Source organism: Bufo gargarizans, chromosome 3 (genome assembly GCF_014858855.1).
Source record: "Bufo gargarizans isolate SCDJY-AF-19 chromosome 3, ASM1485885v1, whole genome shotgun sequence".
NCBI lineage: Eukaryota > Metazoa > Chordata > Amphibia > Anura > Bufonidae > Bufo > Bufo gargarizans.
Genome location: NC_058082.1, coordinates 128,091,227 through 128,113,709, shown reverse-complemented (window position 1 = coordinate 128,113,709; position 22,483 = coordinate 128,091,227).

Here is a 22,483-nt window from a genome sequence, read left to right as displayed (position 1 = left end):
CGTCGAGAACCCGTTCATCATGATGTCCCGCTGTGTCTTTATAGAATAAACCGGCTGTAAATTGGGACGCTAAAGTTTGTGAACTATAATTTATTAGGGACTCTATATACGCTTTATACGTATAAAGGTTATCGCTTCTTGAAATCAACGTGTCGCCGAGCGTTATATCCAGTTGATTAAAAAGACTTGCTATAGGGTAGTTAATAAGTGCAACGCGGGATCCTTCTGGTATGGGTGTGTTATCAGGACTAACGATTTTGCAAACGACGTGTAACAATGTGTTATTAAGGTCGTAATAATATTCACCGCTGCCAGTGATGTAGAATTCCAAAGGGGCATTGTCAGTGATTGCGGCGATTGGCTGCACCTCTACATAATGCGATTTTTCAATGCTTGTTTGTGTAGGCGGTATTTGAAAGATGTCCAACTCTGATTTGGCGTACTCGGCGGATGCGTCATGCACGAAAGCCATAGCGTCTGACTAGAAGATGTCACTCGGTGAACGACTTCTTGTTTTCTGGCGGCGACGTCTCTTAGGTTGTGCTACTTTATTCATAAAAGTTGGTAAGACAATGGCAGCGCGTTCACGTTTTCTTTTACGCGTTTTTTTAAGTATTTGTACGACACCAGAGCCCTCCTGGCTCTGCGTCGACCTATTTATACGATCCATAAAGGCAGTCGACGCCGTAGTGACAACGTCTTTAGCGATGTTACAGGCGGCTGTTTTCACGTGCAGCTTTACAAGCTCCACATCTTTCTTAAATAGGGGAACGACACGACTGGAACAGACCCCAAAATAACCCGGCGAGGCCAGAACCATGCATGAATTCAGTACCGTGAAATCCGTCCAAACCATGACCGGCTTGCGTTATGTAATAATGCATATATGCGTCCGGGTCACCGTACACTCTCTGGGACAACATTTTAGTGCGTCGTCACAGCGCGCGGTCTAAAGTGTAATTGCACAATAGTCTTACCGTATTTTAATTTAACAGGTTTAGCCTGATCTGTGAGTATCGATATTGTAACCGTGTCAAAATGATGTTTACAAACAGGTATATAGTCCGGCCTGGGATACTTTTGTGTGACTATCTCACCATTTTTACCGCCTAACTCGACAGTTCTTAAAAGTTGTACGTAACTATCGCCAACAAGTTGATGTTGGACGATATCTGTACAAACAAAAATTGTATAAAAGCCGGCTTTAATATCGGGATAATTTTTTTTCTCTTTTGATGAAACTAGAGCAAGCCCCTTTATACCACCAGCATGATGTTCTAAAACAGATAAGCCGGGTCCTTTGTAGCAGAGAGTGATGTGCTCGGTGTCTACATTCTTGAGCGACGGAGCTTGCGAATACCCAGGCAGCCCCAAAATATTCCCCAACTTCACACAAGGAATGAACTTGTATAATGGTGAATTCATTACATAAACGGTTCTCTCAATATCGTTGTATCTTGATCGGGAGGTATTTTTATAGATTCAAGTTTGCTATTAATGGCTTTGATGAGATTGTGCATATTGGAGTAATAACCCGATTTAACAAAAAGCTTGCTGATCGGCTCGTAGCGCTGTGCGGGAAATAGATCAGCGTCTGTAAAATTTTGCGGGACCCCCTCGATAAACCTGATATTTGTAAACAAACAGGTTAGTTCATCATACAATTTCTGCCAACACAGTTAAACCAAATGACATTATCAGGTTTGTGCGACATTAACGTATCCTTGTGTATTAATAAATTTTTAACAAAAAAATTATTTCCGGAATTTGAGGGTCCTGCTAGAATACACGAAAAAGGGTGTTGAAATTGCGCAGTCATGTTTAATAGCCAAAAGGCAACGTTGTAAAGTTAGCCGTCAGTTGTCTCTTTGTGTAGACACACTTTTGCGTTTTACGTAACGGTTTTGTCTCTATGGTCAAGCGCTTCCTATTTCTGAAAATACTGTCTTGCTCATTACCTATTGTTTTCTGCGTCTCGGGGTTGGTGTTGTGTGAGTAATCCAACGCAAGTTCTTTTAAACTGTCAAAATTTACAAGCTGTGTGTTAGCGACATTGAGTGTTATACCCTTAACCTTCAATACGGTTTTCCCGTTGTTAAGTTTGTAGCCGTAAGTCTTTGGGCCAGTGGATACAAACTCAGTAATGTGGGCGTCGTCGGGTATTTCACTAGTTAGTTCACCGAGAAAATCACCCAAGGGTGGATTCCATTCAGACCCCTTACTCATGAATATGACGGAGTCTGTGTCGTGATAAAGACAACGTTCCTGCAGTCTGTCTAGGAGCTTGTATAATTTGAGTCTGGCATAGGCTGTTGTAAAACAGACTATCAAAATGTTTGTGTTTTTGTTGTGGGTGTAGCGCTCTTATACATAGCGCCAATTGACTACGGCCGTATCGTCATCGATGAAATTAACCTCTGAGAGGTCATAGTATGGCAGAAAAGCTAATTTGAAAAGTTTGTCAGGGTCAGTGACTATGCTGGTACGTGACAAGTTAGAACGCTGTCCAAACTTATCCTACAAAGAGTTTAGGAACAGTTTTGAAATTTGCCTTTTTGCTGGGTTTGGGTCTTATCAGATCGCAAGCGGACATCTTCTTTTTTTTTAAAAGGCATCTATGTAAGCTGTTTTTTCAGAATCCGTTTTACACCAACTGGGATAACCGGAAGCCTCCTGTTTATCTCTGAGGTGTAATTTGATGTACGGGGCGAACAGATCGTCTGTTGTGTTCGGAAAATGCCAGATCTTGTAGATCTCGGCAATCCTGTAACCTTTTTCAACAGCTAAAACTAGTTCTATGGTGCACCGTGTACCGGTCAGGGAACGCTCATCATCTGTGTGGCTGCAAATGTCTTTCTGACAGTTCGAGGCGCATGTGTAACATAGCGGAAACATTCATTTTTTATTTAGCTTTACAGGTAGGACCGGAAAAAATAAATCTCTGGGCGGGTACACTTTAACTCTGGCAATGCCAAAGTATTTTTTGATGTAGCCAAAATGATCATAAATGATTTTTGGGTGTCCTACAGGGTACGTCTTAGTTTTATTACCAAAAGGATACAGACTGGTGAAATTGTAATAATGAACTGTTTCATCAGACTGCACCTTGTGATAAAGTTTAATGGCGTTAGTGCGACTGCCGTAAAGCGTGTCACGAGGTTCCAAAGGAGTCGGGAATTTCCTTTTAATCAGAAAGTCTTTGATCCCCAAATCGTTTGCAATCATTGTCCGCCACTCATGTTCCCACAGGACGTGGACCGTGAAGCCTTGTCTCTGTAGTCGGCTTTTCCTGACTAGGAAAGATTGGTACAGCTGCCCGTAGGACGATTTAGTAAGCTTGTTGCTGTCATGCTCGTTATAGCACACAGGACAACCGTGATAAAAACATCCCTGAAATTCAAAAGCGGTGTGTTTACCGTTAACAAACGCATACCCGTCCCAAAAATATTTACTGACCTTCTTTTCACCTCCCTTTAATGCGTGTTGTATAGAAATGCCTTCAGCATGTTCAATGTACATGAGCCACTGTATAGCGTGTTGAAAATCGTTTCTGGGTATTGTGGTAATTATCTGCAGGGACAATCGCTATGGTATTTTTGGGTAGAAATGTAAACCGATACATAGCCATGCAATCGGATGCCAATGTGATAAGTTGGAGCGGATCAATACATTTAGTGACCGTTCTGTATTTCTTTTCACGTTTAATGTATTGCAGAACTTATTGTTCCGTCATGGCCATAATCGTGTCCCTGTAACACTTACAAGCCCTTCTCAAAACCTCAACATCCTGCTTACAGTAAGCTTTTAACTCTTCCTGAAAATTAAAGGTGTCATTTTTATGTTTCTCGTACCAATCTGTGAATCCTTTTTTCTCACCAGGCATCATGTAATCGACGCCGTAATACCTAGCGGCCAGTAGGATGCCTATGTAGTTTTGATTTTCTGTCGTGTTGAAAAAATGCGGGAAGTGACCCTTGGCGCCTGAAAAACCCATAGCCTCGGGCATCTTGCTGAGCTTCATAGGCATGAAATTCAATGAGTCTATAAATCAAATTCTTAAGTCATTCAGGGTAACGCACATTAACGGACCGCCTTGATTTATAATATCAATTTTAAATTTTTCATTAATCAACTCCTGTAAAACAAAATAAGCGTTGTAGCATCCTGCATTGTGAGCTATAAATGTGTAACCCGAAAACTTACCGTCGGCAAAAAATCTCACAAAGTCACGAGTACAGGATTTTCCGCAAAAATGCCAGGAGTTTGGGCCGTATAGTGTGGTTGCGTAAATGAAATTGGGTATATGCAAGCCTGTTTCTTGCATGCATTCAAAATCGTAAAAGATATACGGTACTTGACAGTCATTTTTTGGGGATTGTATGGCTGCATGTAACAAACATGGTCGTCAAATTTGTCAACCTGTACCCAGCAGATGGTGCATTTTAAACCGTTACATTTGTGCTTATCGCCGCAGTCTATATATTTGTAACAAAATCCGCAAAATACACCCGTGTCGATATTTATGTTTGTATACAGTGCAACAAACGTCGCAAAAATAATCGAAACCGATAAAAGCTTTTAGATTTTTTATGCCATAATAATGCTTTTCATGGTGCAATATATAGACGGTCTTTTCTTTAGCTGTGCGGGCTGTGTGATAATAACGCCACTGCCCCCTATTGTGGTGCAAAATTTTAATTGTGATGTTTAATTTCTTTTCAAATTCAGCAACGGCAGTAAAAGACACCAAATACCCCTCGGGTATTTGTAAGTCTCTATGCAGCTGCCGAGCTTTTTCTAACAATGCAACATCGCTCAAAGCACCACCCTCCAAAATAGAGTAAACACTAGCGGCCAGACAGACGTTATTATCGTAATTATTAAAATTGTATAAATGTTGTTTTTTACAATCAATAATCCGACTGTACGCGACACCGTCCAAACGCCTTCTGGCCCCACCACGGCGACACCTGAAAATGATGACAACTAGTTTAAGTGTATTACCAGCTATGCACTCCGCGTTACTCTGTAAAGCGTTAGCGATATTGTCCAAAAATGTTTCGCCTCTAAATCCATCTCTAGAATATCTATTAGAAAAAATCGAATCAAACGTTTCGCTGCCGTCTGAACGCAATTGTATGAAATCACCCGGATCGGCGTCCCGTAAAACCCTAACTAACAATGTCTGTATAGAAGCATGTATTGCACCAAGAGCGTCAACAAATGAGCGAATGGATTCGAGGTTAGCGAATCTGAAGTGTTCAGTGTACATGGTACTATTAAAATTTGCTAAGTCACGCTGTTGATGGTATACATGTTCTAGATAAACGGATCTAACGTTTTGTGGTTCAGGGGGTTCATCTGTAACATCCGTGTTATAGATAGATATATAACAGATGGAAAGATAGACTATAGCTAGGTAGATAGCTAGCTTGATAATTGATAGGTAGAAGGATAGATAAGTAGATAAATTGATATATAAATATTTCATTATGACTTTTATAAAAAAAATTAAAGACAAGCAGCAAGATGTACGTATTAAGAACTTCAAGCGGGCTAATTAAAGCATAGCGCCGCGTAATATTAACTTACGGGCATCAGGGCAGCAGCTAATCGGCATTGTGGGATTTTCAGACCGCCAACTGTCGCCGGCGCTGCTGCCCGACTCTGGTGGTTCTGGGAATGAAGCAGTTCTGTTGACACTTGCGCCACTACCAGGCATCTGAACAACTTTAAATTACAAGGTTTGGTTAAACACCATTGTTTATACAAGCTTAAAAGTTATAGACATTGTTGCTTGAGCGGCTGTAGAGGTAGCCTTACCCGTTGTGTTAGATTTCTTTGACACCGCTTTGGAGACACCGGTCGTGGCCATTTTTCTTTTCAGCGCTGCATTTTTAAAAAGTATTAGACTTATAGACATTGTTTAAAATATATTACAGCAACAATGCGTTTTGGTCCTTACACTCTTTGCCCTGCTTGCAACGCTTTTGTAGGGCATCATCGGCGAGTGTCGCAATGTTATCAATTGTATACACTTTTCTTTTCAGCGCTGAAAGTGTATTAGAAATATAGCTAATGTTTAAAACAGACAACAGCAAAGACAGCGATCAAGCCTTACGTGTTCTGGCTAGCCTGGGTGTCTGTTTCATTTCAGGTCACCCTGGGGTTGTGAGATCGATAACTCGAGCCGGATCGTTCTCCTTTAGCTCGTCTGAATTGTTGTTGCTGGTAACTTCAATGTTTGAATGTTTAGTATTTTCAGTGTCAACATCTCCGTTCACAATTCTTAAAATGTCTCGGATTTGATCGTCTGTAATAAACGTGTATGAAATAGTGCTAAAGCTATATACAGTACAGACCAAAAGTTTGGACACACCTTTTCATTCAAAGAATTTTCTTTATTTTCATGACTATGAAAATTGTAGATTCACACTGAAGGCATCAAAACTATGAATTAACACATGTGGAATTATATACATAACAAAAAAGTGTGAAACAACTGAAAATATGTCATATTCTAGGTTCTTCAAAGTAGCCACCTTTTGCTTTGATTACTGCTTTGCACACTCTTGGCATTCTCTTGATGAGCTTCAAGAGGTAGTCACCTGAAATGGTCTTCCAACAGTCTTGAAGGAGTTCCCAGAGATGCTTAGCACTTGTTGGCCGTTTTGCCTTCACTCTGCTCGATTGGGTTCAGGTCCGGTGACTGTGGAGGCCAGGTCATCTGGCGCAGCACCCCATCACTCTCCTTCATGGTCAAATAGCCTTTACACAGCCTGGAGATGTATTTGGGGTCATTGTCCTGTTGAAAAAAAAATGATGGTCCAACTAAACGCAAATGGATGGAATAGCATGCCGCTGCAAGATGCTGTGGTAGCCATGCTGGTTCAGTATGCCTTCAATTTTGAATAAATCCCCAACAGTGTCACCAGCAAAGCACCCCCACACCATCACACCTCCTCCTCCATGCTTCACGGTGGGAACCAGGCATGTAGAGTCCATCTGTTCACCTTTTCTGCATCGCACAAAGACAAGGTGGTTCGAACCAAAGATCTCAAATTTGGACTCATCAAAACCAAAGCACAGATTTCCACTGGTCTAATGTCCATTCCTTGTGTTCTTTAGCCCAAACAAGTCTCTTCTGCTTGTTGCCTGTCCTTAGCAGTGGTTTCCTAGCAGATATTCTACCATGAGGGCCTGATTCACACAGTCTCCTCTTAACAGTTGTTCTAGAGATGTGTCTGCTGCTAGAACTCTGTGTGGCATTGACCTGGTCTGTAATCTGAGCTGCTGTTAACCTGCGATTTCTGAGGCTTGTGACTCGGATGAACTTATCCTCCGCAGCAGAGGTGACTCTTGGTCTTCCTTTCCTGGGGCGGTCCGCATGTGAGCCAGTTTCTTTGTAGCGCTTGATGGTTTTTGTGACTGCACTTGGGGACACTTTCAAAGTTTTCCCAATTTTTCAGACTGACTGACCTTCATTTCTTAAAGTAATGATGGCCACTCGTTTTTCTTTACTTAGCTGCTTTTTTCCTGCCATAATACAAATTCTAACAGTCTATTCAGTAGGACTTGTAGGTCACGGACAAATCTAATTTCCCCTCGAGAGTAGGGAAACAGAAAAAGAGAGAGAGAGCGCACAATAGTGTAATATGTTCAACCGGATAAGGATATCAAAGTGAGAAATATCCAAACTCACCTTATGAAGTTGTGCTCCGGCAGGCACAACTCTACTGTAAGCTTAATAAAAATAAGACCTTTAGACCAGGACTGCAGCCGCAGATTTTGTAGTCTCTTGGATGGGATGTCCAGTCCCCCAGAATAAATTTGTGGTAGAGAAAAGAGGTTCTGCGTCGGCGCGAAATCACTAGTGGAAGCGGTCTTATAGATGAATTCTTCTTTTATTCAGAAACAACGCGTTTCGGGGATCAGAGACTCCCCTTCATCAGGTTTCACAAACATGAAACCTGATGAAGGGGAGTCTCTGATCCCCGAAACGCGTTGTTTCTGAATAAAAGAAGAATTCATCTATAAGACCGCTTCCACTAGTGATTTCGCGCCGATACAGAACCTCTTTTCTCTATTCAGTAGGACTATCAGCTGTGTATCCACCTGACTTCTCCACAACGCAACTGATGGTCCCAACCCCATTTATAAGTCAAGAAATCCCACTTATTAAACCTGAGAGGGCACACCTGTGAAGTGAAAACCATTTCAGGTGACTACCTCTTGAAGCTCATCAAGAGAATGCCAAGAGTGTGCAAAGCAGTAATCAAAGCAAAAGGTGGCCACTTTGAAGAACCTAGAATATGACATATTTTCAGTTGTTTCACACTTTTTTGTTATGTATATAATTCCACATGTGTTAATTCATAGTTTTGATGCCATTAGTGTGAATCTACAATTTTTATAGTCATGAAAATAAAGAAAACTCTTTGAATGAGAAGGTGTGTCCAAACTTTTGGTCTGTACTGTACGTAATAAAATCATAAGATGGTTATACTTACCGATCAGGCACGGAGACGTCGGATTGTAATCGGGTTTGCTTGAAATGTCAGTATGAGCTAGCGCCATACTAGGCGACTCGTCTGAAAGCAATTGTGCCCCACCACCGCTAATGTACGAATCATAAAAATCATCAGCCGCGATAAGCATCTGCACATCGGGTATAATGTCATCTCCCCATAAATTTTGGTAAGAATCCATCTAAACAAATTGTATATTGTTAGTTAAAATATAGTAACATTTGTATGATGTAAAAGAAAGACATTTAGTTAGTGAAGCATAACGACCTATAAATAAGCACAGTTACATAGACACTAGGGCTGCAGCTAACGATTATTTGAATAATCGATTAGTTGCCGATTAATTACTACGATTAATCGATTAATCGGAAAAAAACGACAAAATTACAAAACAGAGAGGTTTATATGATCTTACTTGAAAAATTATGTTCAAAGGCCATATTAAAACAAATTGTGGACGACACTATTATGGGGGATCTGTGGACGACACTTATGGGGGATCTGTGGACGACACTTATGGGGGATCTGTGGACGACACTTATGGGGGATCTGTGGACGACACTTATGGGGGATCTGTGGACGACACTATTATGGGGGATCTGTGGACGACACTATTATGGGGGATCTGTGGACGACACTTATGGGGGATCTGTGGACGACACTTATGGGGGATCTGTGGACGACACTTATGGGGGATCTGTGGACGACACTTATGGGGGATCTGTGGACGACACTTATGGGGGATCTGTGGATGACACTTATGGGGGATCTGTGGACGACACTATTATGGGGGATCTGTGGACGGCGTAGTTATGGAGAGGGGGGTCTGTGGACGGCGTAGTTATGGAGAGGGGGATCTGTGGACGTCGTAGTTATGGAGAGGGGGATCTGTGGACGGCGTAGTTATGGAGAGGGGGATATGTGCACTGTTATGGGCATAACAGTGCACAGATCCCTTTCCTCATAACAGTGCACAGACCCCCCTCCCCATAGCAGTGCCATAGACAGATCCTCCCCATAGCAGTGCTATACACAGACCCCCCCTTCCCATAGCAGTGCCATAGACAGATCCCCCTCCCCCTTCCCCCTAACAGCCCCGGCCCCGATGCTTGCATCTTTATTTTACCTTTTTACAATGACGCTCCCGCTCCTGTAACAGCCAGGCAGAGCGGACGGCGGCGTAACGTCACTCAATCACGTGACACGCCTGCTCCGCCCACTTCATGAATGAAGGAGGCGGAGCAGGCGTGTCACGTGAGTGAGTGACGTTACGCCGCCGTCCGCTCTGCCTGGCTGTTACAGGAGCGGGAGCGTCATTGTAAAAAGGTAAAATAAAGATGCAGCGACCGCCCGCCCGCCCGCATAGCAACGAATCGGCGATTATTCGATAACTGGATTCGTCGACAACGAATCCAGTTATCGAATATAATCGATTACATCGATTAATCGTTGCAGCCCTAATAGACACAGATATCATGAGTCATATTCAATAAATAGTGAAAGATTTAAAAGCATAACAGACAAATGGTGCTTACCTTTTTAAGTTTTTATATCTTGTTGTCCTATGCCTGGCCGTGCATACGTATCTCTGTGCTATCAATGCACAGACTGGGCCCTGTTTATATAGGCTGTTCATGTTGTAAACTATACCATGTGGTAACGATTAGCATATTTATTAGTTGATGTAGCTCAAATAGTTAGATTATGTTTTATAAGAATTTTTATGTTTATTATAGGTCTTTTTTATGCACGGAAATAGGTCTTTTTCATGCACAAATCAAAAGCTTATAAATGTTATAAATGGGCTTATCAAAAAGCTTTTATGAAATGAAACTTATAAAACTGTATAAATTGATATAAATTCATATCAAAGTGGGTAGCTTTTATATCAAAAGCTAAAGTCTAAACAGATGTGCTTTTGATGTCCATGATAGATGTCATGACCTTGTAGAATACAGCCTGTGTAGTAAGATGTCATGACCTTTGCATTAGAAAAGTCTTGATTTAAACAGAGGGATATTAGTAATCTGTCATACTTTAAGCACGATACCATTTGCTAAAGTCCTGCTTTAAAAAGCAGTGCTTTTGATTTACATGACAGATCTCAAGACCTTGTAGAACACATCCTGTGACGGGTCAGAGAAAGTCTTGATTTAAACAGATGTGCTTTTGCCTTCATTTGTAAACTGAAGGTTGTTAGCAGGAATCTTAGAAGTGATAAGCAACATAAACTTAATATCGAGCAATATAAACGTAATATCAAGCAATATAAACTTAATCTCAAGCAATATAAAAGGGGGCGGGTGTATTTGTATAAAAGGGGGCATGGTACCTGTCACTTTGCAGTTTGACGAAACATATACCCTCTTACTACTGCTCTATATTCGTATATATTTTTTTATATTCGCTATATTGCTATATATTCTTGTTTTAGAATATTACAAATATTCTAAAAAACAAATATATAGCACTATATCGAATATATTTGTTTTTTAGAATATTCGTCTTTTTTTTTTTTCAATCTGTACAGTTGTTCCACGGCATACTCCTCACCGACAAGCGTCCCCGTCACCATGGGAACGCCTTGGGGTTAGAATATACCATTGGATCTGAGTTTTTACGATCTCACTGAGATCATGAAAACTCAGATCTGATTGTATATTCTAACCCCCAGGCAAGCGTCCCCGTCATTATGGGAACGCCTTGGGGTTAGAATATACCATCGGATATGAGTTTTTATAATCTCACTGAGATTGTGAAAACTTAGATCCAATGGTATATTCTAACTCCCAAGCGTTCCCATGGTGTCGGGGAGGAGTATGCCAAAGTGGCATACAGATCGGTGTAAAAAAAAGACGAATATTCTAAAAAACGAATATATTCAATATAGTGCTATATATTCGTTTTTTAGAACATTCGTCATTTTTCCCATCTAAAGTCATGATTCCTCCCTGCTTAAGTTGCTTGTGGGCCAATGACTCATTGGCCCACAAGCAAGAAGCAGGGAGGAATCATGTTTTCAGATGTAAAAAAATGACGAATATTCAATATAGTGAATATATAGCACTATATTCAAAATATTCGCGAATTCTCAAAGTTGCGATATTTGAGATAAATATTTGCAATTCGAATATTCCCGCTTTACACTAGTAAGATTGCGGAGGGGACGACGGCCAACATCTACACAGATTCCCGGTATACTTTTGGATTTGCCCATGATTTTTAACCCATATGTAAAAGTAGAAACTTCATTACAGCAAATGGAACTCCAATAAAAAATGCTGAAGCCATATACAGACTAAGGGTCCATTCACACGTCCGTTGTTTCTTTCCTGATCTGTTCCGTTTTTTTCGGAACAGATCTGGACCAGTTCTGTACCCATTCATTTTCAATGGGTCCTGAAAAAAATCGGACATTGTGCTGTCCGATTTTTTTCAGGACCCATTGAAAATGAATGGGTACAGAACTGGTCCAGATCTGTTCCGCAAAAAATGGAACAGATCAGGAAAGAAACAATGGACGTGTGAATGGACCCTTATGGAAGCACTTGCCCTCCCAACTAGGGCTGCAATACTTTAAGTTAAGGCGCATTCTAAAATGGATACTCCAGAAACCCAAGAAAATGCTAATGCGGATAAGGCAGCCAAGGAAGCAGCAATGATAAAAAAGAAAGGAGACGGCGATCATGACATCAGCACCCCCAAGGCTGGAAAGAGACAAGACAGGTATACCACGTGGATCCCACCCTACCAAGGAAATGGTCCATGCCCCAAGAAAGGTGGAGAAAACTTCTGAAGAAATTTCTAAAGGACTCTATGGGGACAAATAGTTCCTGATAGACAGACAGAATAAAGCATCTGATGAAGAAGTGGCTGAATGGGGTAGGAAGGGAGCAGGACCAGACTCAGATGATAATTACATGTGGAAGCTTGGGCATCAAATATGCCTACCCCGAAGTCTTTACCCTATGACTGTGACTTCACTGCCCTACTCATCTCGGGAAAGAAGCAATAAATAACCTCATATCCTCTATCTTCTTGGCCCCAGCCATCTCCACGTTCACCACCCGGTATGTCAACAGCTGCATGGTGTATGCCAAGTGTAACCCAGGAAAACTAGAAAAGGTCCCCATGAAGAGCCTCCCAAAACCCTTGTATCCTTTCCGAAGGATTCAGATTGACCACATACAAATGCCCCCTGCCCAGGGATTTCGATACGCATTAGTGGTCATAGACATGTTCTCTGGATGGCCTGAAGCCTACCCCATGAAGAATCAGACTGCAAAAACAACTGTAAAAAAGTTATTAAACAAAGTGGTGTGCAGATTTGGGGTACTTGAGGTGATAAAAAGTGATCAAGGAGCTGCGTTCACAGCTGATATAGCACAAAAAGTCTGGAATACACTAGGGACCCACTTGGCTTTTCACACGCCCTACAGACCACAAAGCAGCGGAAAAGTTGAAAGAATGAATTGCACTCTAAAGTTGAAGATGTTAAAGATGGCACAGGAAACTGGAAGACCCTGGCCTGAGATGCTTCCTATTGCCCTTTCCAGTGTCAGACATACCCCTAGGGGGAAAGAGAAACTGTCTCCTTTTGAGATATTGTTTGGCAGGAGATTGGGTCTTCATGAAAAAAACACATTCGAAAGACACTGGAACCAAGATTCAAGGGGCCTTACCAAGTCCTGCTTACCATAGCCACGTCTGTCAAGTTAGAAGGGAAAAAGACATGGATCCATGCTTCACATTAGAAGAAAATACGAGATCCCGATTCCCTCCAAGAAAAATTGTATATTTTTTTAATTCTCTTGCATCTTTTGAGTTTGGGGAAGTGCGCTTATGATCATTGTGATATGGATGATGATACGTCCTGTTTGATTTATCAGGGCAAGTGCTCTAAGTGGTACCCCAACCCAGATAGAGAGGCTTTTATATTCTGGGTAAACCTAACGCAAACCCTTCAGGTGTATGATTTTGATTTCTGTGACGTATCCGACTGCAGATACTATGATTTTTACATGTGGGATTTTAAATTGCATCAATAATATGCACTAAAACAAAATATGAGTGATACCGCGCAATTGCCTCCCTAATTACAGTATTGGTGAAACCTACTTACAGACACACATGTGAATTGTTAATGGCCTTGATTTACCTTTATGATAATGGGTCTTCATTGCACACGTGTGTCTCTTCTGTAGGTATTTTCCAGCTCGCACTATCACCAGATCGGATGTTATGGACAACAGCTCTTGCCCTGGCCAGTGGCGGGATGCTGTGCAAAAAGATAAGAAGTTATTGGCTCGCGCTCACTCGGAGCACCTAGTGAGGTCACTCCTGCAACTACGGATGGTTGCAGGTGCCAAAATTCCTCCAACGTGTTTCAGACAGATCGCTGGCCTTCCTCAGGGAGAATTACATGGCTTTCTACGGTGCCCTCTTTATACGCGCTCACCGGTACATACTGCTGTTTAACTCCTTTGTGTTTGCTGTATAGTGTGATATATCCAGGGTAACATGTTGATTTATTCAAAGGCAAACAGTTCTATTTCAGTATTTAGGCCACTGGGTGCCAAGGATTTCATATTAAATATCCATTTGGTTTCAGATTTGGACATTTCCTTAATAAAATTACTACCCCTTTGTTTCTCCTCACTAATTCTATTCCACAAAATGTTGAGCCAGTGAAATTTCCGCGTGCTTTTCTTTATAATGAGATAATGGATGTGCTTCCGATTTTTTCGGGATGTTATACACATGCTCCCCTATTCTTTTCTTTAATTGTCTATTTCGTCCGACCAACGTATATTTTGTTGCAGGGGCATGTTATTATGTAAATTACACCTTGACTATTACAGGTAATAAGCAAAGACTAACGGCTTCATCCATCTGTAAAGGAGGGGAGGAGGGAAACTTCCTCTTGCACACAGATGTGGCAGAAAATAGATATATCTATCTATTCAGTGTTTTTGGCTAATAGTGAAGATATACGCCACCCTACATGCCCCGCTTCTTCCTGTTCTATATTTGCTGCCCTATATAATGTCAGCTGTTCCGCAATAAAGTTGAGAAGTTACTTTGACCATACCTGAGTCAGTGTGATTTCTTCTGTGCATGCACATATACCGGAAATACCATTCTAATTTGGAACAACAGAGCAAACCCTAATTACCCTGTTTAGGGGTGACTTTAACACTAACATAATGGAGAGGACTCGCTTGCGCTTACACAGCAATCCCAGCAATGTATTTCAGGGCAGCTTTAAGCCCTGACAGTGGGGAATGGGGGGGGGGGGGGGGGGGAGAGAGGATATTTAGCAAAATAAAAAAATGTGGTAGTGATCTGGATTCCTTATCTGCAGTACTTCTCATGTATTACTTGAAATAACAGTCTAATATCGCTGTGACAGATTCCCTTTAAACCAACATGATATACATATGCATTGTTTCAACTCTTACAGTAAATTGGACTTTCTGCATTTTATTTGGACTTGTCTAGGAATTGGGGTTCATCCATATTGGACCTTCCTGCATCCTACCTACCTCTGACTGTTGGTGCTGTCCAATACATTTCTATTTTTGGATTAATTATGTTTTTATGACTTCACCTTTTATTCTGTTATGATGTAATACAATATGCTTAAAGAGTCACTGTACTTTCACACAATTTTCTTTAATAGAGAATGGTGTAACTAGCAAATTTCTAAATCACTTCATTAGAAAAATATGCCTGCACCCACCTGAAAAAAAGCTGTAAAGTCATGGCCACTAGGAGTGTCACTTGCGACTAAGTTGCAGTCCACTGCCTGTTATCAGCCAAGTTCTGCCCCTGAGACTCAGAAGCCGGCTGACAGGAAGTGTGGGGGGGGGGGGGGCACAGCTAGCTGAGATCCTGAGCCTAATAAAAGAACTACTGCTACACAGCTTTTGAAGATTATAGAAGCTTCCTTTGTGTCTGTAAGTGTGATTTATCCATCCATATCTGCTTTGTGAGCCCTGGAGCTGAAAACAAACATAGTTGCAAGTAAGGGAAAGTATGTCACAGCAGTACAGTGCTGGCAGACTTCACAGAAAGGATACATCTCCTGCTTGTGAGAGAAATGCATCTAGCTGTGCAGCTAAAGCAGGGAATAACATGGCTGAAAATACTTTAGGGAAGCCCCAAAAATAGTTGTTCCTTCACAGTTATGATTGCACAAAAGCACCACCATTATGCAAACTTTTACAGAACACAGGTACACTTTAAAACTTTTGAAACATCATAGTTTTATATCAGAAATTTGAATCTGTGAGCATCCCAGTGCTGACATTCCCACCAATCACTGAAATGGGAGAGCAGAAGTGCTTAGTTGAGCAGTATGACTTTTGGCTGTGATCGGCTCTCCTCATGTTCAGCTATCGGTGGGCCTTTGAGAATTGTGTCACCGACAGATCAAAACTTCTGATCACTGTGACATGTCAGATTTTATGAAATGCATGCTATGCAGTACTTTGATATATTACAGGTCCTTCTAAAAAAATTAGCATATTGTGATAAAGTTCATTATTTTCTGTAATGTACTGATAAACATTAGACTTTCATATATTTTAGATTCATTACACACAACTGAAGTAGTTCAAGCCTTCTATTGTTTTAATATTGATGATTTTGGCATACAGCTCATGAAAACCCAAATTTCCTATCTCAAAAAATTAGCATATTTCATCCGACCAATAAAAGAAAAGTGTTTTTAATACAAAAAAAGTCAACCTTCAAATAATTATGTTCAGTTATGCACTCAATACGTGGTCGGGAATCCTTTTGCAGAAATCACTGCTTCAATGCGGCGTGGCATGGAGGCAAGCAGCCTGTGGCACTGCTGAGGTGTTATGGAGGCCCAGGATGCTTCGATAGCGGCCTTAAGCTCATCCAGAGTGTTGGGTCTTGCGTCTCTCAACTTTCTCTTCCCAATATCCCACAGATTCTCTATGGGGTTCAGGTCAGGAGAGTTGGCAGGCCAATTGAGCACAGTAATACCATGGTCAGTAAACCATTTACCAGTGGTTTTGGCACTGTGAGCAGGTGCCAGGTCATGCTGAAAAATGAAATCTTCATCTCCATAAAGCTTTTCAGCAGATTGAAGCATGAAGTGCTCCAAAATCTCCTGATAGCCAGCTGCATTGACCCTGCCCTTGATAAAACACAGTGGACCAACACCAGCAGCTGACATGGCACCCCAGACCATCACTGACTGTGGGTACTTGACACTGGACTTCAGGCATTTTGGCATTTCCCCTGTCTTCCTCCAGATTCTGGCACCTTGATCTCCGAATGACATGCAACAGTCCAGTGCTGCTTCTCTGTAGCCAAGGTCAGGCGCTTCTGCCGCTGTTTCTGGTTCAAAAGTGGCTTGACCTGGGGAATGCGGCACCTGTAGCCCATTTCCTGCACACGCCTGTACACGGTGGCTCTGGATGTTTCTACTCCAGACTCAGTCCACTGCTTCCGCAGGTCCCCCAAGGTCTGGAATCGGTCCTTCTCCACAATCTTCCTCAGGGTCTGGTCACCTCTTCTCGTTGTGCAGCGTTTTCTGCCACACGTTTTCCTTCCCACAGACTTCCCACTGGGGTGCCTTGATACAGCACTCTGGGAACAGCCTATTCGTTCAGAAATTTATTTCTGTGTCTTACCCTCTTGCTTGAGGGTGTCAATGATGGCCTTCTGGACAGCAGTCAGGTCGGCAGTCTTACCCATGATTGCGGTTTTGAGTAATGAACCAGGCTGGGAGTTTTTAAAAGCCTCAGGAATCTTTTGCAGGTGTTTAGAGTTAATTAGTTGATTCAGATGATTAGGTTAATAGCTCGTTTAGAGAACCTTTTCATGATATGCTAATTTTTTTAGATAGGAATTTTGGGTTTTCATGAGCTGTATGCCAAAATCATCAATATTAAAACAATAAAAGGCTTGAACTACTTCAGTTGGTGTATAATGAATCTAAAATATATGAAAGTCTAATGTTTATCAGTACATTACAGAAAATAATGAACTTTATCACAATATGCTAATTTTTTTAGAAGGACCTGTATACTCAGTACAGCCACTATATTTCATTTTGCAAGTTATAAGCTGTAAACTATTATTAATACTGATTTACACCGTAACACCAAGTATAAAATACCAAATTAATTACTCAAATAAGGCAATGAACCTGTAACAATTCTATGTTAGAATTCTAATTACTATAGAAATGTGTTGTGTGAGGCAGATGTTTCCATGCTAGGGGGATGTTCACACAATGGATTTTGAAAACGCGCTGAAAAAAATAAAGTGAATACGCTCCAAAATCGGCACAAAACTTGTGTGAACTTGCCCTTAGTTTATAAAGTGTTAAACTGGCAGTTTTTTTCCCTCAGATTTGATCATGACTTATTACAATCACCCTTGAGAAGAGTACAGTACAGTAAAAGCCCCATTCCTGTATCTCTAGCCATTAGTGGACATAATCTGCATCTGATAGCACTAAAGCGGCTAAGAATGAAAGCATTTTGTCTCCTGTTTAGGGAATATTAGATTTTCAAGCAGCTATCTGTAATTGCTCTATAAAAACCTTTCCATTGCCCTTCATCAAATGGCAGCTGTTCAACGTCGAAGTTAGTTTGTAATAATCTTAATCAACATCAGGGACATCCTTAATAGTGTTCACATTACAGTTACTACTAAGTCATTCAGAAAGCAATACAGTAGTTTCCTTTTTATATTTTATGGTGGAATTTTGATATCTTAAAGTTTATGAAGATAACATTTGCTTAGAAAGTTGGCCAACCTTGTAATTACATTGTTTTACATATCTCATACTGATCCTGAGTGAGCGGCATACAGAATTTTGCTGGTAGCCATTAGAAAGCATTGACAGTTCATTGACACACGCCTAACACCTTAGGTAAGCACAACATTTTTTTTATATGAGTCATGCCAGCCTTCCAAAAGTTTGCTCCCCTATCACATACACATGCACTTAAAGAGTAACTAAACCTGTGTGTAAAATTTTTATATGATGTCCCTAATAAAACTTTTTCTAATACACTTTATTAATTGATTTAGTATTTTTATTATACTTTTTCCTCCCTAAAGCGAACCATTCCCTGTGTGCTTAAAGGGAACCTGTCATCAACTTTATGCTGACCTTACTGAGGGTAGTATAAAATAGTGACAGAAATGCTGATTTCAGCGGTGGGTCACTCATGAGCTAAAAGTAAGTGGTTGCCGAGAACCAGCATCATAATCATTGCAGCCCAGGCCTTGAAAGGAGTCAAATCTACCTGAGAAGAGTCATGGTTATTCATAATCTCCTGTTCTCACCCATCTGCTGATGGTTGGCAGTTCTCTCCTAGAGAGAAAGGGAGAAAACTAGGTAGAAGACGGTCAGTCATCAGCAGGTGGGCAGGAGAGCAGGAATTGACGAATAACCAGGACTCTTTTCCAGGCCCAGTCTGCAATGATTGTGATGTTGGTTCTCGGCAACCACTTACTTTTAACTTTTAAATGACAAAAGGGCCAGAGCACATATTGCTGCCCCTGCCTGTGTTCCCCAGAGGATTACTAACTCCTGGCATAGCACATGGGTACCCCGTACCCATGTACTATACCAGGATTAGCGGAGTGGACTCCTGCTTCTACCTGCTCTGCTAAGCTAAGAACTGACATGCAGTTCTCCTAGCTTTGCAGAGCAGGCAGGAGCCCGCTCCGCTCAGCTAATCCTGGGGTAATACATGGGTACAGGGTACCCATGTGCTATGCCAGGAGTTAGTAAACCTCCAGAGAACACAGGCAGGAGCAGCAATATGCGCTCCTGCCCGTACTCCTGCCCCATTCATAAATGTCACAGTCTGTACACTGCTGAGCTGTCAGCGGTGTACAGAGAACTGAGTTTTAAGCGCACAGGGGAGGAAAAAGTATAATAAAAATACTAAATTAATTAATAAAGTATATTAAAAAAAAGTTTTATTAGGGCATTAGGGACATTTTTGTAAAATTTTACACAAATGTTTAGTTGCTCTTTAAAGATTGGAGTTTAGTAATTTTGTAATACATGACACAATTTTTAACTAACAAGCCTGGAATTAACATTTGTGTGAACCTCCCTTTCTGATGAGTGGCACTAATAGGCACTGATCACCAGTTACCTGGAGTTCTGCATCAGCTAGGTAATAAACAACCTCAGGGGCATACACAGATATCCTAGGGCCTTATAGCAAAACTTAGTATGCCTCTACCCCTGTGAGTATTCTGCTGAAATTAATTAAGTGGAGGACTTTTTTAATCTAAAAAAAGTGAAAACATGGAGCAGGAGCTTGATAAATATGGCACTCTTTCTTAATGTATTTCTATCAGAAAACATAAATGGCATAAATACCTTCATAACTACGGGTATCCATCACTCTTTACACAGTATGAAACGGGTTGCCTGTAACCACCACTACTGGTATATAGAAGTCTAGGCACTTACAATTAAATGCAATGGAAGCTGTAAAAATAACTTTGCACTGAACTCCCCCTAGTGACAGCTGGATGAAAATGCTATGTTTTAATATGGGGAACAGGAGAAGTGTCAGAAAAAAAGTCTACCATAGAGTGACCAAATAATACTGTCAGTATATTCTGTGATTGTATTTATTGACTCTCCTTGTTCTCTGTATTTGGCTCAAATAGCCATAAAGGCTTTTTTCTTCCAGCAGAAGCCACTTCATATCTTTGCAGGATATACCCACTTGTGAGCTCAAGACTCTGTTCTAATATTTTCTTTAAGTTTTGGCCCAGATTTACTAATGTGGCTATGCCTAGAATCTGTGTAAACAGTGGCATAAACTGGTACAACTAGGGGTTCTACAATGTTTTCAGTCTTCCTCAAAACGGTACGGGGAATAAAATGCCAAAGTGTACAATTGTGCCATAAAATTCTTATTTTAAGTAGCCAACCAATAGTTTGTTAGACATTGTCTATTCCTGCACCGCCTGAGCCAGTGTGATAAATGCGGTGCAGGTTTAGGCTGCCTGTCTAAATATACTACATGTATAGGATTGTAAATCTGCCCGTATGTTTATAAAAGAAAAAAGCCCTCAGTGTAGGCATGGAAAGCACTAATGCCATACAGTTTCATAAGTTACCGTACCAGTAGAGTCCTGTGTTTAAAAAATATATATTCAGCACTGAATACCTTTTTGTAGAATGCCTTTATATTACAAAGCAAAAGTGTGCCAGTAAATACCACTTAAATACCACACAGCATTACACTAAACCTATTGAAATATGAACATATCTTTACTCTTTGCAGATTTAAGTTATGAACCCCATTAATCCCTTCTGGACCTCTTCCATAATAGTACGGTGGAAGTTGGGGCTTTAAAAATGTGCCATTGCCGCCAGGTTTCTGCTCTTTCATACAGCAAACATCCGGAGGTTAATGTCTGCCATCGTCAATAATGCCGATTGCAGACATTTAACCCCTCAGATGCCTTGGTCAAATGTGACCATGGCATCTGAAATGTGACCATGCGCTTTAGGGCCTGGAACGGTTCCCTTATGCATCTATTCATTGCCTATGAAAGGCTGGAGTCTGCTGAGGGTCCAATGCCATTAAAGCCTCATGTACATGACCATGTAACGGCCATGCACATGCTGCGGACCACAAATTGTGGTCTGCAATGCACGGGCACTGACCGTGTGCCCGCCATCTGCAGAAATACGGGCACATACCTGCTACTGTCGTGTGCATGAGGCCGTACAGGTATATTTCAATGTGGGCCTGCAGGTGGCAGCACTACATTGCAATATACTGAATCTACTATTTGTCAATGGATTTATTTCCATTGATATATAGAAGTGATAATTGCATGATGTTAGACTCTTAGGTGCCTAAAAGAAAGTAGAAAAAAAAAGATTTTTAAAAATATAAAAAAAATTAAAATCACCCCCTTTCCCCAGAATAACAGTAATGGAAAAAAAAAAAATCATTGTCAATGCTACGTTCGAAAACACCTGTGCTATTAAAATATAAAAGTATTTATCCCATACCGCGAACAGCATAACAGAAAAAAACATCAAAATGGCTGATTCACCAATTTTTTTTTTGTCACTTCACCTCCCAAAAAATGGAATAAAAAGTGACCAAGAAGTCACACTCACCCCAAAATGTTAGAAATGAAAAACTACAGATCGGCATGCAAAAAATGAGCCCTCGGAAAGTTTGGTAGACATAACTATAAAAAAGTTATGGGGGTCAAAATATGGTAATGAAAAGAAAAAATTATAGGCCATCAATATCAAATTCCCAGATAATACCTTTAAACTACTACTAAAATAGAGTGGTTTATCGTACTTGATTCTGCCAAAGGAGGAGGTTTTCTAGGAGACATAAAGATGGCATTATAACAATGTGGGGGCAAAAAGAGGCATTGTTATTGTGTGGGGCTTAACTTCTTAACACCCAGTGTCGTACATGTACGGCGCACTGATCGGGCGGGTGCAGAAGCTGTGCCTGTCCGATCCGCGGCAAGGGTCTGGCTGTCACTGATAGCCGGACCCCTCCTGTATGTGCATTAACCCCTGCACGTGGTCAGCGTGTGATGTCCGTGCAGGGAGGAAGCAGCCATCGGGTCCCCGCGCTGCTGTGACGGGGACCCGATGGCAGGGAAGGCAGCCCGATGCCTTCCTTAGGCATTGTGGCTGCCTTCCGGGAAAGCCTGTGAAATCCAGCCCCCTTAGAGCCAATGTATCAAAATGCAGAAGTATTGTGATGCATTGTAAAGGGGATCAGACCCCCAAAAGTTGAAATCCCAGAGTGGGACAAAAAATAAAGTAAAAAAAATAAAGTTTTTAAAAAAATTTAAAAGTTTCAAGTAAAAAAAAGCTTCTTTTTCCCAAAATAAAGTTAAAAACAATTGTAAAAAAAAAAAACAGGGGAAAAAAAATATAT